The 13732-nt window shown below is 34.7% G+C and overlaps 1 long non-coding RNA gene across 2 annotated transcripts; it reads left to right on the top strand.

Annotated features, from left to right (window-relative positions):
• The first annotated feature begins 3544 nt into the window (after positions 1–3544).
• On the top strand, positions 3545–8917 carry LOC120092880. Of its 2 annotated transcripts, none has more exons than XR_005486208.1 (3): positions 3545–3734; positions 3825–5315; positions 8059–8917. It is a non-coding gene; the product is annotated as an uncharacterized LOC120092880 (long non-coding RNA). The 2 variants fall into 2 exon arrangements; XR_005486209.1 differs by lacking the exon at positions 8059–8917 and having other exon boundaries at positions 3825–4777; positions 4877–8048.
• The last annotated feature ends 4815 nt before the right edge of the window (positions 8918–13732 follow it).

The following is a 13732-nucleotide window of genomic DNA, read 5'->3' as shown; positions in this document are numbered from 1 at the left end:
TAGTTGTGGATGATTTAAGATTTGTGTTGACGGAGGAATGTCCTTCCGTTCCCAGTACAACAGCGAACCAAAATGTTTGGGACATCTATGATCGATGGGTTAGGGCTAACAAAAAGGCCCGAACTTACATCTTAGCAAGCACATCTGATGTACTTAATAAGAAACATGAGGTAATGCCCACCGCCCATTGCGACGCTCTGAAGTCTAAAAGCGTGAATTTTCCATCAGTGCCTGATAATTTGTAGAAATCCAAGCTATTTATGCTTTTTATTTAGATATTGTGGCAAAAAGAAAGGAAAGTTGCATCGATAGTATAAAAATTGGCTAAGAAATATGAATATTATGAAAATGTCGTAAACACACCCACTAACACCATTGTGGTGGCGAAATAGAATGTTTCAGTCTCTGTTTTGCAGGAAATAGGTCACCACATGCGTTCATGGCTCGAAGACAAAAAAAAATGCATCTAATGTCACATGCGCCCATCAATCCAGAACGAAGAGATGATCAACGCAATGACGGCGCATGCGACAATCAATCCTGAGCTTTAGCGATCAACGCAATTTTAACCGCATGCGGTAATAAAAAACAACACCACATGGGGCGATCGATCGAAGATGTGAAGAGCAACGCATTTGCGGACGATTCTGACAAGTGTACAACTTTTAGTTGTGCATTTCTGACGGATTGATTGCGTAACAGAAAGAAATTTTCCATTCCGCCATTTTAGGAACTACCAAAATTAGACAGTGGGGACCACAAATTCAAAGAGCCAAGGTCTCGCCTATAAATAGCTTCCTCAAATTCGCTAAAGGAGATACATGTATACGTAGAGAGGTGCATATATTGATACTGAGAGAGAGGCTGGTCTGAAGCGACTTACAGATTAAATCTGGGAGAATGACGAGACAAGGCCGAGAGGTGAGTCTCCGAGCAGAGAATTCTTCTGATTCCCGAAGTTGAAGCTCTGTGCAAGGGTCAGCTCTACCGAGGAAGCAAGTCTGAGAGGGAAGCTTTCCTCTCCACCATTTCCACACACCGGCAAGCACAAATCTTCAATCGAAATCTGTATCAAGACGTTGGCACTCTTTCCATATTTGTTTCTATTCTCTATTTCATCTTCTATGTTCATCTTCTATAATCCTTCATTCACAACATGTATCAAATGCTTAATTTTAGAATTAAATGTTATCATCGTCACCATTATCATCTTTCTGTCTCTTTCCATACGTTTATCATCCATTTTCTCCATGATGTGTTCTTAATCTCCGGGGTGAAAAGCGAGAATTAAGGGAGTGAGTTAATTTGTATTAAGGAATTAATTAAGTTTAGCTAAACCATGCTTGACGGCATCTTCACCTATGAAAGCAGAAGTGAAGATGTTATTCTGCTTATCGAGAAAAGGTTGGAAGAATGCATTAACTAAAGCGAGAAGTATTTCCAGAGATGGAAACAACCTTGCGTTTATCACTTCATCTTTGTTTCACCATAGATATATGGGAACGCGACCAATTACTGAGAGGTGTACGCCAAGGGAAAGCGGAACCTTAGTTGCGTCCTTAACGCGATTGACAAACTTGCAATGTTTTTACTCTTTACTCTTTCTCTTTCTACTTCATTCATAAGACTTGCCATCGCATATATCGATTCTTTTGTACAACTTCACAGTTAGTCCTCGACATCAGTATCATGTATCATGTATCTTGTATCATGTATCATAGTAGTTTAGGACTTTACTTTACAACGCATTTTTACTTTATCGCAATTTATATTTCTGTACAAACCAACATTCTTGATTCATTATTAAAATCGGTCGCATGTATCATATAAGTATTGCATTAACGACAACAATCCTCGCGTTCGATCTCGGATCACTCTGAGAAACTTGTGTTGGAATTATACTTGGTTTCAGTGCAATGAAACTTGTGACACGCACTACTTCATCGCATTCTACGAACATATCACTATCAATGCAGACACTTAGAATGTAGTATCACACAAATTATCTTTATCGCAAAGCACTTGAGCGCATTTAGTACATCATTCATTTCATCATCACAGTACATGCATAATAAGGAACTAATTTTTATCGTTACAGTGCCATGACACAATACCCGAGCATTGCGGCATCATCGCAATTTTATAAATAGAAAAGATTGTCACCTAGGCAAAAAAAAAAAAAAAACTCTGATTTCTACCGATTGGAACTCGATTTCTCTCTATTTTTTTTTTTCTATTTGGTAGATGTATTTAAACTCAAACCCATTGATCGGCATATCGATTATGGGCTAAGGTATCATTCTCTAGGTAAGGTTTTTAGGATTTTTCCCTAATTTGATGTATTTGTGAGTTTTTAAACCAAAATATTGTAATTTTTCGAATTCAATTCTATTTTTATGAGATTTTATCATATTGTAGTAAGCTTGTAGATTATATAATAATACTTTTGATTGATGTATGATTCGTGACACCTAATAGTATGTCGATCTATAGGAAGCAATAAGTTAGGTTGCCTTGCGAATCAATTAAAATTACTATTGATCTAACTAACCTAGAATTGAATCAAACGAATATTTAATTAGGGGCTTGAAAATTAAATATTCCACCTAACAGTTCCTTAGGTATGAATGCAATTAGAGCAATTTAAAGTTCTCTAAGAAATCTTCCCTCTCATCCTCTCCATCTTCTTCCCTCTTCCTAGGATTTAAGCAAAGCCCATAACTCCTGCTTGAGTCTTTGAATCCCAAAAGAGAATACAGAGAGTTCTCAACTGGTAGTGTCCGTGCGTGAAAAAGGAGATCCACGAAGAAGAAGTTCTGTTCGTGGCTAGTACGAGGGATTACTTGAATAAAGGTTCTTCAAAGGTGGGGTTTCTTGAAACTTGTTTTCTTTGTAAAAGCATGTTGTAGTTTAACCTTGAATGCATATCTACTTGTATGTTTACTGTAAATTTTATATTCGATAATTAATGAAATTTAGACGATCCGCTTCTGCTCAAGGATCCCCTCATGTCGAGTTCCCTTCAATAGCAACTTTGTACTTCCTTTCCCCATCATCAAATTTCTGACCAATATCTTATTCAGTATCTCTATTCAAGATTGCTTCCATCTGAGAGGAGCAACATTGATGCAGTTGTCGATGGAGCTTTAGATGACAAAACGCCCACTGAAGCTAGCTAGCTAATATCAACTATGGTAGAGAATTCATAGAATTTTGGATCAAGGACTCTAGAATATGATATTGTTCAAGTTAAAGAGGTTAGTGAGTTGAGAACTCAAGTATCTAATCTAGTTTCTCTTTTCACTCAGGTTGCTCAAGAAGAACTTCCCCAAATTAAAACATATAGAGCATGTAGAGTGGTTGGACATGCTTTAGAAGCTTGCCCATGAAGTCAACCTCAGTTAATGCAATACACTACACTTTTCAATAGCATTTTAGCGTAGCCTTTCAATACAAGGCTATTAAAAAACAAAAGAAAAAAAGCGGGAGGGTTAAAATTTAGGACGCTCAATTTCTTCATTTTTTCAGATTACGCGCTGTTGGATTTGTTTTCTCTTCCGCCTTTTCCTTCAAGCGTCATTTCTCTTCTGCCTCTTAGTTCAAGTGCAGTCTCTTCCCCTTCATTTTCTTTCTCGTCTTCTCCTTCGAACAGCTCCATCTATTGTTTGCTCTTAGGTTTCTCTCTCGTTTCTCGTCTCCAACTTCGCAAGTCAGTCGCAGCGTGAAGCATATTTGTTAGTCCTCTCCAACTTTGTTTGTCCTTCTCTTTCACTCACACATTCTTCATCACAAACCCTAGCCTCAACTCTTGTCTCATTTGACAGGTTACTTATGTTGTGGCCTTTTCCGTTCTCAAAGCTTCCACATCTCTTGTAGAGTTTGTGTATAGGATCGAGAAGAGCCAGAATACTGGAATGGTGCTCTCAAGCCCTAACTTTTAAAGGCTTCACGTCGAGCAATTGGATTTGTTTTACTGGATCGTTGATTCTGATGCCCTTCTCTTGGTGTGTGCTTTCCTTCAACTCTAACCTTTTTTGGCTTATTTTTTTTAATTGAAGACTATGATTGTTCTCCTTCTTTTGACTAAATGCGATGGAGAGAGATTGAATGTGTGTTTCAACCCAACTCATTGGGCATAAATAAAGCCAAATCAGATTAGGATTGATTTTCTCAATCTACCAAAAACGATTATATCCAAAATAATCTCGATGTTGGAGAAGATTGGATTGCAGCTAAACAAGAAACTGAATAATGGCAGAAGATGCTTACAATAATAGGACCAAGCTTGATCACAATAAAAGATCTGTAATAAAAGAGTTGATGTTCTATATTTGCTCTTCAAGACTTGTCAAATATTGTTTTATCATTTTTTCGGTTTGTATATTTCTTTGAAAATAACAAAAAACCTCCCAAAGTATCGTTGAAGTGCATTATAGAAAAAGACCCACTACGATTGTTTTGACTCGTTTGTAATTGCATGTTGTACAAGGGTATAGTTCCACTCTTGGGACACTATATTCCATGTAAGTTGAAAAGATCATGGGTTGAGAGCACCATTCCAATATTGGGCCGAAGCCGAATTTTTCTTGAGTTGACAAACTTGACGGCCATGATTAGGATTAGCCTTTTTCTTATAATTTATTATCTTCGCTGCAGTTTTTTTAACTTTATTTGAGACTTCAAGATCTTGGGTGGAGTTGCAATGAAAAATTTGAAGCCTTAATTCCTTTACTAAAAATAATGGCCCACTAGATCATTGTTGCTCGTTGTCTTTCAGGTCTAATCTTGAATTATCTCTTGAATTATCTATACTGAGTGCTTTCTTTTTGTGTATTAGTTTTGTTATATGGTTTGTTTTTTCAACTATGAAGTTTAGATTTGGCAACCTTCACTACAAGATATATCACTTTTTATAGCATTTCAACTAAGGTGAAAAGGTCTCACATTTTCCCCTTCCCTTTATTTCTCTGTTCTTTCTTTTTTATTTATGTGTTTCTCTCCACTTAATCTTGATTCTTGATGAAGCCCCAATTTTGATTCGCAAAAACCAGTTGAGTTGGAATTCACTTGATGTCGTAAAACTGATTCACAACGCACCAAGCTTTGATTAGACGTCAGAAAGTGTGGACGGATGAGCGTGAAGTCAGTGAGAGGAGCGCTTGTGACCGAATAGATGGTGTTTTCGGAGGTGGCCCACGACTCTATGTTGGGATTGAAACCTTGCGACAGAGGCACCTCTTTAAGCTTTTCCTATAACAACAAATAGGGTTTGTGATTGGGCTCTCCAAAAACTCAACATCATTTCAGGTTTTTAGGTATTCTTTTTCAGTTCATTGTTTTCTTTTTCATTTTGCTTTCTCTCTATATTTTCCACTGATTTCTTCTACTGAATGTCTACTGTTATAGCTTCTATTTTAGCTAAATTCAATTTGTTAAATTCAGCTCTGTTGGTAAAAGTTTACTGCTGCATAGAGCCTGTTTTAAAAAATGCCTCGTGAAATTGTTTATTTGATTTGGCAATGGTGAAGTAATTGTTCTTTATTTTGGATTTTTTTCTTAATGTGCTGTTTTGTTCCAAGAAAAATAAGTGAAGGGTTTCCATGGAATGATTTTTCTTGGGGTCTTTAATATTCTCTTATCCAAAATCCTAGCTAAACTAGTTTTTGTAGCTTAATTGAATAAAAACCAATTTCAGGAAGATAATTATTAAAACATATATACTCAATTTTTTTTAACATGAAGAATCAAAACAGAAATTTGAAGGAACCAAGATTAAAATGCTTTCTTGAAAAGTACTTTACCTTTTTTCTGTTGCAAATATAGTTTTAGGCAAAATGGTGACCCCTTATCCAAAGTAGACTTCCATCAAAAGCTTTTGCTTGTCTTCTTCTGAGAGAACATCAAAATTATGTAGGAAAAGATTTGTTTTTTTTTTTGAAACCCACGACACTTGGTGCTTAATGATTTAATGTTAAACCTGGATGCTAACTCTGTTATCACAAGCCTACACTTGTTGTGGTTAAACAATCTAATTACTTCTTTTCTTACTTTGTAATCTTCCAATCCCTTTCCATAATCTTGCAATTCCTTTACCATCCAAGATGGATCTTGGAAAAATACAGAGATGGCTTCTTCATATTTTCATAAGCTTAGTACAAAAAAAGGACTCTTTGTTTTTCAATTTACTTATGATTCTACTCATATTTGAGTATCATTGGTATTCTTTAGTCCAACATCCGATGAAATAATTTATAAACTATTTTATATATTCAATTCCTTAGTAATTACTCTAACAGACAATTTTTTGACAAATAATTTAAAATTGTTACAAAAAAGAAAGACAAACGAAAATTTCAACTTTGAGAACCGTTTATCATATGCCTCAGTCATGATTTCAATTTAGATTGCAAGCCCTAAGGTTGTCTATCAACTCAATCCCACTCTTAGTGATGAAAAAATCAGCAAGCAAAGGCAATTTGGGTCTATAAAAGGGCTACAAAATATTCATACGGTGACAATACTATAAATATTGTTTTATTATTGAAGGTTAGCACATGTCACATTCTCTTTTCTTTCAGATGTCACAGGTTGTTTTTTCTTTCTTCATATTTTTCTGGAGTTGAGAGCTTATTCTAGCACTTCCCATGAGTTATTTGTACTTTAGACTTGGTAAAGAATGATTTCTCTACTTGGTGTTATGATGAAGTATTCTTTTATTACTCTAATCCTTAATGGTGTACCTAAAAAATGTGAGTCCTTGTATGGATGGAGAAAGAATAAGTTGCACTTTTCTTTTTGCATTTGCAGTTGTGGGGATACATGTCTCTGCATTTTTAATGACACTTATAATTTAGATGTTCTCTCATTGTTGTGTGCCTTTTTCTTCCCTGTAAAGAACCTAAACCATTTGTTGATGTGTATTGATCTGTTATTTCCACTGCCAAGATGGTCTTTGGCCTATGCTATAATTATTGTTCACTATTGATATAGATAATTGGTTGCAACTTATTTTATAGAATATTCACTGATATGTGCAAGCAAAGCCTTCTCTACCATGATCTCTGTTATTTGGACGTTGATTTGACTTAATGGCCTGACTTCTTCAAAGTTTGCTACCTATTTGGATGTTGGTTTGGTTTTTATTTGACTAATGGCCATGCAATAGTTTAACAAAATTTTCATAATATCATTTATCAACATTTTGGCATATTAGTCAAGCACTTGCTTTGTTTTTTTACATTTGGTTGTTCAAGGTCATTGTGAATAAGGTTGTCAAGGTTCAAACCACGACCAACCATTTAGGATATTAACAATCATGAATTTCCATGTATAAATCATACAAAGGTGTACATATTTTAGCCTAACACCCATGGTTACCAAAACTAGCTTTTACTATAATCTTATATAGATTTTCTGAAACATAAATAACATTGGTCAGATGAGGCAAGTAACTTTTCCATGTAGACATAGCAGATCTTGTCTTGTAGACTGGTAAATTGTGTATACTAGATGCAGTTTACTAGATGCAATCTCCAACTTGAATGACTTCTCAACTTTCTTGCTTTCAAATTTAACTCTTTTGGGTATTATTAGTGAGATGATTATGACTGATTTTTTCAATTGACAAACTTTTTATGTTGCATAAATCTAGATAACTTGTTAAAATTTTAGGTTAGGATATCCAAAATGAATGTTATTTGCTTGTGAGAAATTGGAGGAGTTCTAGTTCAAAATCTAGGATATCCAAAATCTAGATAAGTTGCAATCAGCTCTAGTTCAAAAGATTCATAACGAAGGAGTGGTGCAAATGAAGTTCAATTGCATAGATTTTAAATCTCAATTGTGTGCGGATGCTCCCATGGCTAGTGATTACCTGCCTTTTAATTTAATAAACTTATCTTTTGCATTGTGAAGATTAGTGATACTTTACATATAAAACGCATGGTTGAGGAAGAAACTTCATTAGTCTTTCCATACTTTTCCAACTTTATGAATTTGCATTATTACGCTCTCAAGTACTCAATGGATTTGATAATATTTTCTCATTGATACTGTTAGGGTGAGCAACTTTTCATAATCTTGGAGACCCATTGTGGAAGTTAAAATTGATCGCACCATTTGTAGCAGACTACCGAATGAGTTAAAGAGTTGTCATTTCTAAGTTAATTTTTTTGTTGTCTTTGCAATCTTTGCATTGCAAAATAGGATGTTGGATGCTTCTTTAAGTGTGCTTGAAATTTCTAGCATAATTTTAAATCGAAGTATTCCCAAGTGTGGTTGCAATCTTTTTGTTTTTGATCATATGATTTTTTTTTTTATCTTTGAACTTCCAAGATAAATCCAAACAACATAATTTTTATCCCTTCAATGGTCACTTATTTACAAGTAGTTTTTCTCGAGTGTTTTATAGTAATGTTTGCATATGAAGTGATTGTTTAGTTAGGATTTGCGGTTGCTTTCTTAGATGTGATGTGCGTTCATTCCTTGTAGGTGCGATAATAATTCTCCTCGGTGCGAAGTTTTAATAGAAGAATCCTCTCCTAACTAAACAGATTAAGCAATAGAAGTATGACTATGAGAATTGGTAGAGACGCGACGACTGTTAATGCGTAATAAGATGCATGAAAAAATAGATAAAATAGTGGAGGGGAAAGCTTCACTGCATCATTAAGCTTGATCGCAAGGGTAATCCCAACCAGCACAAGTTATGCGATCATGCTGTACATAAATATGCACATGTGATGCATATGTGAAAATGTTGATAGAGCTTATGTCTAAGTCTCTATTCTTATGCGATCTAACACACATGAGATAAGGTGACCACATACCACCATATCCTATTTCAAGGGCGCATGCGATGTGTAAATAGCAATAGAACTTATGTCTAAGTTTCTACTTCTTGCTTGTGTGATTCTAATCCGACTCTCTCAAATCTAGATTCTATCTTTAGACTACTCTCTCAAGTATGACCAAAGGGTGAATGATGCACTCATAAGACAAGATAATCACATAAAACATGGTTGAACATAAGATTATTCCTATCTCTAGGAACACTGCCTACTTTGCTTAGTGAGTTCTCACCGTTGATCAGCTCATAGACAAGCGTTGATACAGCCTCACACTAAGCAAAGAGGATTTACTCATTATACTCGTGCAATGCACACCTCTCGGTGGTTTGTTACATGCTTCATATGTCTATGCCGCATGATTGAGTATGTGATACTCTCACAATCTTACTTAGTTCGTTGCAATGAAAGTAAGGGATAATAACGACAAAGTTAATGAAGATGGAGTCGAAGGAAATAAAGAGATGCATTAATTACAAAATGTATTAATGTCTTAAGCCAAAATGTAATACAATACAGATGTAGAAGAGAGATGGAGGGCTAGATGTAGGCAATCTCTTGCTTCCATCAGATGTGTGTCAAGGCTGCCGGTGGTGCCATGGAAGGGCGGTGGAGTAGTCTCTCTCAAGATCTATCTCCAGCAAAGCTCTGGTCGTCACTTGGAATGGGTGAAGAAATGAAGAACTCTCAAAGAATGTCTTCTCACGCTCTCATCTATGATCACAAGGATCTGCCTTAAGGCAGAAGCTTGGATACCTTGAATTTGGGCTCTAAGGCTCTATTTATAGAGCTCAATCGCCGACAGCATTCATGGTCTCGTCCTGAATCTTTGTCACTAACGGCGTGATGGTCCAACTCTGAACCTTTGCCACTAACGGCGCGGTAGGTGAAATGTCAACATCATCTTTTCGGTACTCCAAGGTATGCATTTATGCTCATTTTTGTCGAAGTACCATCGCATTCCACCAACCTTGCGATCATCCTTCTATCATGGTTATTACTCTGTAACCGCAACATCCATGCGATGAACACACGCGATCACCCTTGCGATGATCTGGGATTCACTGCATACGATCGATTCCTACAATAGCTACAAAAATAGACATTTCGACGTAGAATAATGCATATTATTGGGTTAGCGGAGATTTCCTATGTTGATCGACGCAAGCTCACTTTTCATATGAATTCTTAGTATAATCACCACATATTCTACTTGTTAACCCTCATAATTCTAAATAAGAGGCTATAATAACTTGTATTTCTGCCAGTTATCAATGATACAATAAGCAAAATTCTTGGTCCTGATCGTGGTCATGTTAGAGGACTTGAATTTGGAGTGACCACATCAAAGTTGTCTACATTTTCTCAAAGAGAGAGTTATACCCAACTTTAAGAAAAGTGTAACAAGATGGAGGGAGAGATGATTGAAATGAGATATTTGATTTCTCACCTACTCAAAGTTCAAGTATGCTACTAACTAGTAGAATCGATGTGGGCTTATGTTTATGTTTTCTTATTATTTAATATTTTTACTTTGTTTCTTAAATTCTTTTAATTTTAGGGAAATACAAGTGAATATCTCTCTAATGCTTCAAATGGACCCTTGATTAACAACGTTACTATTGACCCTGTGGTATCTTCACCTTTGGTAAAGTGTTTATTATTTGTTTCCTATATTCTTTATTTATTACTCGTAGATTATTGAACTATCTTTAGATTAACAAACTTTTAATAAGTTTCTCACTATATTATATATTGCTTTTTATATTGCCTTGTTGATAGACTATTAACAATAATAATGCTCTTCGCAAGTGTAAGTTGCTAGATTGGTGTGGTATAGGAGAGGTAGTTGCTAAAGGTCGATGGTCTTCAAATGACCCAAAAGTTCTTGTTCATCATATTCCCCTTGGTCCACAAGCAATGAGACTTTGGGTAGACTTGTCTATAAAACATGATGCATTTTTATGGAGGCCAAACTCATAAATGACATACATAGAAGATGTAATCGGTAGTACAATTGCATGGTCATTTGACAAAGTTTTAATTAGTACATATATCTATCGATTATTTTATTTCTTTATTTTAATAACTTTACTTAAATTTTTTATTACTTAACTTTTTTTTGTAGGTTGATGAAGGACTATCAGTGCATGCATCTTCAAGAGTTGGAGAATTAATTCTTCCTGTTGATTTTTTACATTTTAAAAATGGATGAACCATACTCTACTTCTTCCTCTAATATTCTACTTGGTAGATCCTTCATGAAAACTGCAAAAACTATAATTAATATAGATAAGGGGTCTTTATGAGTAGAATTTGACGGAGAGGTAATATCCTTCAACATTTATGACGCCATGAGATTTCTGGAGGAATATTATTCTCTTTGCTCCATAGACACATGATGAAATTGATTACATTGTTGATTCCATGTTATACAAAAGTTCTCATTGTTTGGTAGCCCTTTCAATTCATTATGGTTTTAATTTGACTTCTCATAATTCTTCTCGTGCATCTCTTCACTTTTGCAACTATTATAGTTCAAATAAAAAGCATGTTTCTAATTCTTCACTTCAATTTTCTAAAAAGAATGAATCTTCTTCAAAAGATGATAATGATAATTCTTTCAACAACAAATTTTGCCAAAATATAAATACTTCAAAAGAAGATTCAAATTTTCAAAACAAAATTTGTATAAATGAAAAACCTTCAACTAATAATTCAAATTCAAAATTCAATTGTAATAACAAAAATAAAATCAAAGCTTCTAATCTTTGCTCTGTTTTAAATGTGCAGGTAAAAGGGATTGAGCCCAAGGCTCTCCCTTCTCCAAAGAAGAGTAAAAACTTGGGAAGTTGTTTCAAGAACCCCAAGAAGCAAAAACCTAGAAAAANACCTACTCAAAGTTCAAGTATGCTACTAACTAGTAGAATCGATGTGGGCTTATGTTTATGTTTTCTTATTATTTAATATTTTTACTTTGTTTCTTTAAATTCTTTTAATTTTAGGGAAATACAAGTGAATATCTCTATAATGCTTCAAATGGACCCTTGATTAACAACGTCACTATTGACCCTGTGGTATCTTCACCTTTGGTAAAGTGTTTATCTTGTATTGAATGCTTATTTTGATAACATTTATTTTGGAAATTACATAAATATAATTTTATGTGATCTCTAATGTGTAGAAATGTATGAAACACAACAATATAGGATTAAATGAACATATTTTAGAAGTTATAAATATGCAACAATAGGATTCATTAGAGCTATAAAAAGCTAATAATGCTATGAATACAAAACCTTAACAATAAGGCTTATTATAGCTTTCACTAAATAAATAATTAGAATTATAAATCAATGCTATAATAGACAAACAATAACTACATATTTTTGCTATAAAAGTGAATTCATAGTTTTTCAAAAATGCTCTTACGTGTTACAAAGACTAAATGTGCTATTTGAAACCTGTATTTATAACATTTACGAAACGCTATAAAAATGAATATTTCATAGCATTTAGCAAGTGCTATAGAAGGAAACTTATTATAGCATGTAACAACATGCTATAAACAGTTCAACTTTTCAATAGCGTTTAAAAAGTGCTATGAAAAGCTCCATACTTTTAATAGCATGGGTTGTCACGACTTTGGACAAAATGCTATAATAGACCTATGATAGCATTTTTTTCAAAGTTATAGTAGACCTTTTTTTTCTGTAGTGATAAGAGGCTTCTAAAGGAAGTACGACCCCCATGGGCAAACTTATAACCAAGGGTGGCGAGATCACCCAAATTTCAAATGGGGGTCCAAGGAAAATTTGAGAACTTGGAACCAATCTTCTTCAAGCTCTTCAGGTATGTCTCTCAAGGATGTAGTTAAATCTCTTGTGGACCATTCGTTAAAATTTCAACAGGTACTCCACAATTTGCAAAAGGACAACATACAACTTCAACAAGAAACAAAACAACTTCAACAAGACACAAAGTCTTTTCAACAAGAAACTAGACAAGGCTTCTCAAACTTAGGCACACAAATCATGCAACTTGCAATTGTGGTAAGCAAGCTTGAGAGTAAATCATCAGGAAAGCTACCTACTCAACTGGAGCATGCAAATGTAAGTGCAATCACTCTAAGAAGCGGAAAGGTAATTTCTTCTTCTTCCTAAGTAGCTAGCCCAGTTCAACCAACTCCCAAGAATATTTAAAGCTTAACATAACAACCCTCTACCAAAAAGTCCTATACTTGCTCCACAATTATAGAGCATGAATAACAAAATAACTAATCCCTAAAAATAGGAACAATCTTTGACACAATCAACTTAAACAGAGTGGACTTATTTCAGTCCTAAAGCATTTTCTTAACACATGTGTTGTTGTTAAGAAAAATAGTAGTTCAGCCTCAACTTCAGTGACTAGAGTTGCACTATGGACCAAGCCACCCAGGAAAAGAGATGGTAATCTGGTAACTCACAAGTTGCAGAAATAATGGTATGATTATAGTTATTGTAAGGTTTTTCTTATTACTTTCAATGTCTTGTGAATTTCTAATTTTGATTTATAGAATGTTTTGCTCTTTCTTCCTTGACCACTTTTGTTTTGTTAATTGATGGAATGCTAGGAACGTATTGAAAAAAATTGATAATGAAGGGATAAACACTTCCTCAACTAATATGAAAGATGATGCAATAAGCAAAGTTCTTGGTCCTGATCGTGGTCATGTTAGAGGACTCAAATTTGGAGTGACCACATCAAAGTTGTCTGCATTTTCTCAAAGAGAGAGTTATACCCAACTTGAAGAAAAGTGTAACAAGATGGAGGGAGAGATGATTGAAATGAGATATTTGATTTCTCACCTACTCAAAGTTCAAGTATGCTACTAACTAGTAGAA

Source organism: Benincasa hispida, chromosome 12 (assembly GCF_009727055.1).
Source record: "Benincasa hispida cultivar B227 chromosome 12, ASM972705v1, whole genome shotgun sequence".
In the NCBI taxonomy this organism is placed as follows: Eukaryota; Viridiplantae; Streptophyta; class Magnoliopsida; order Cucurbitales; family Cucurbitaceae; genus Benincasa; species Benincasa hispida.
The sequence above is the reverse complement of the archived record's forward strand: the minus strand, read 5'-3'. Positions and strand labels throughout refer to the sequence as shown.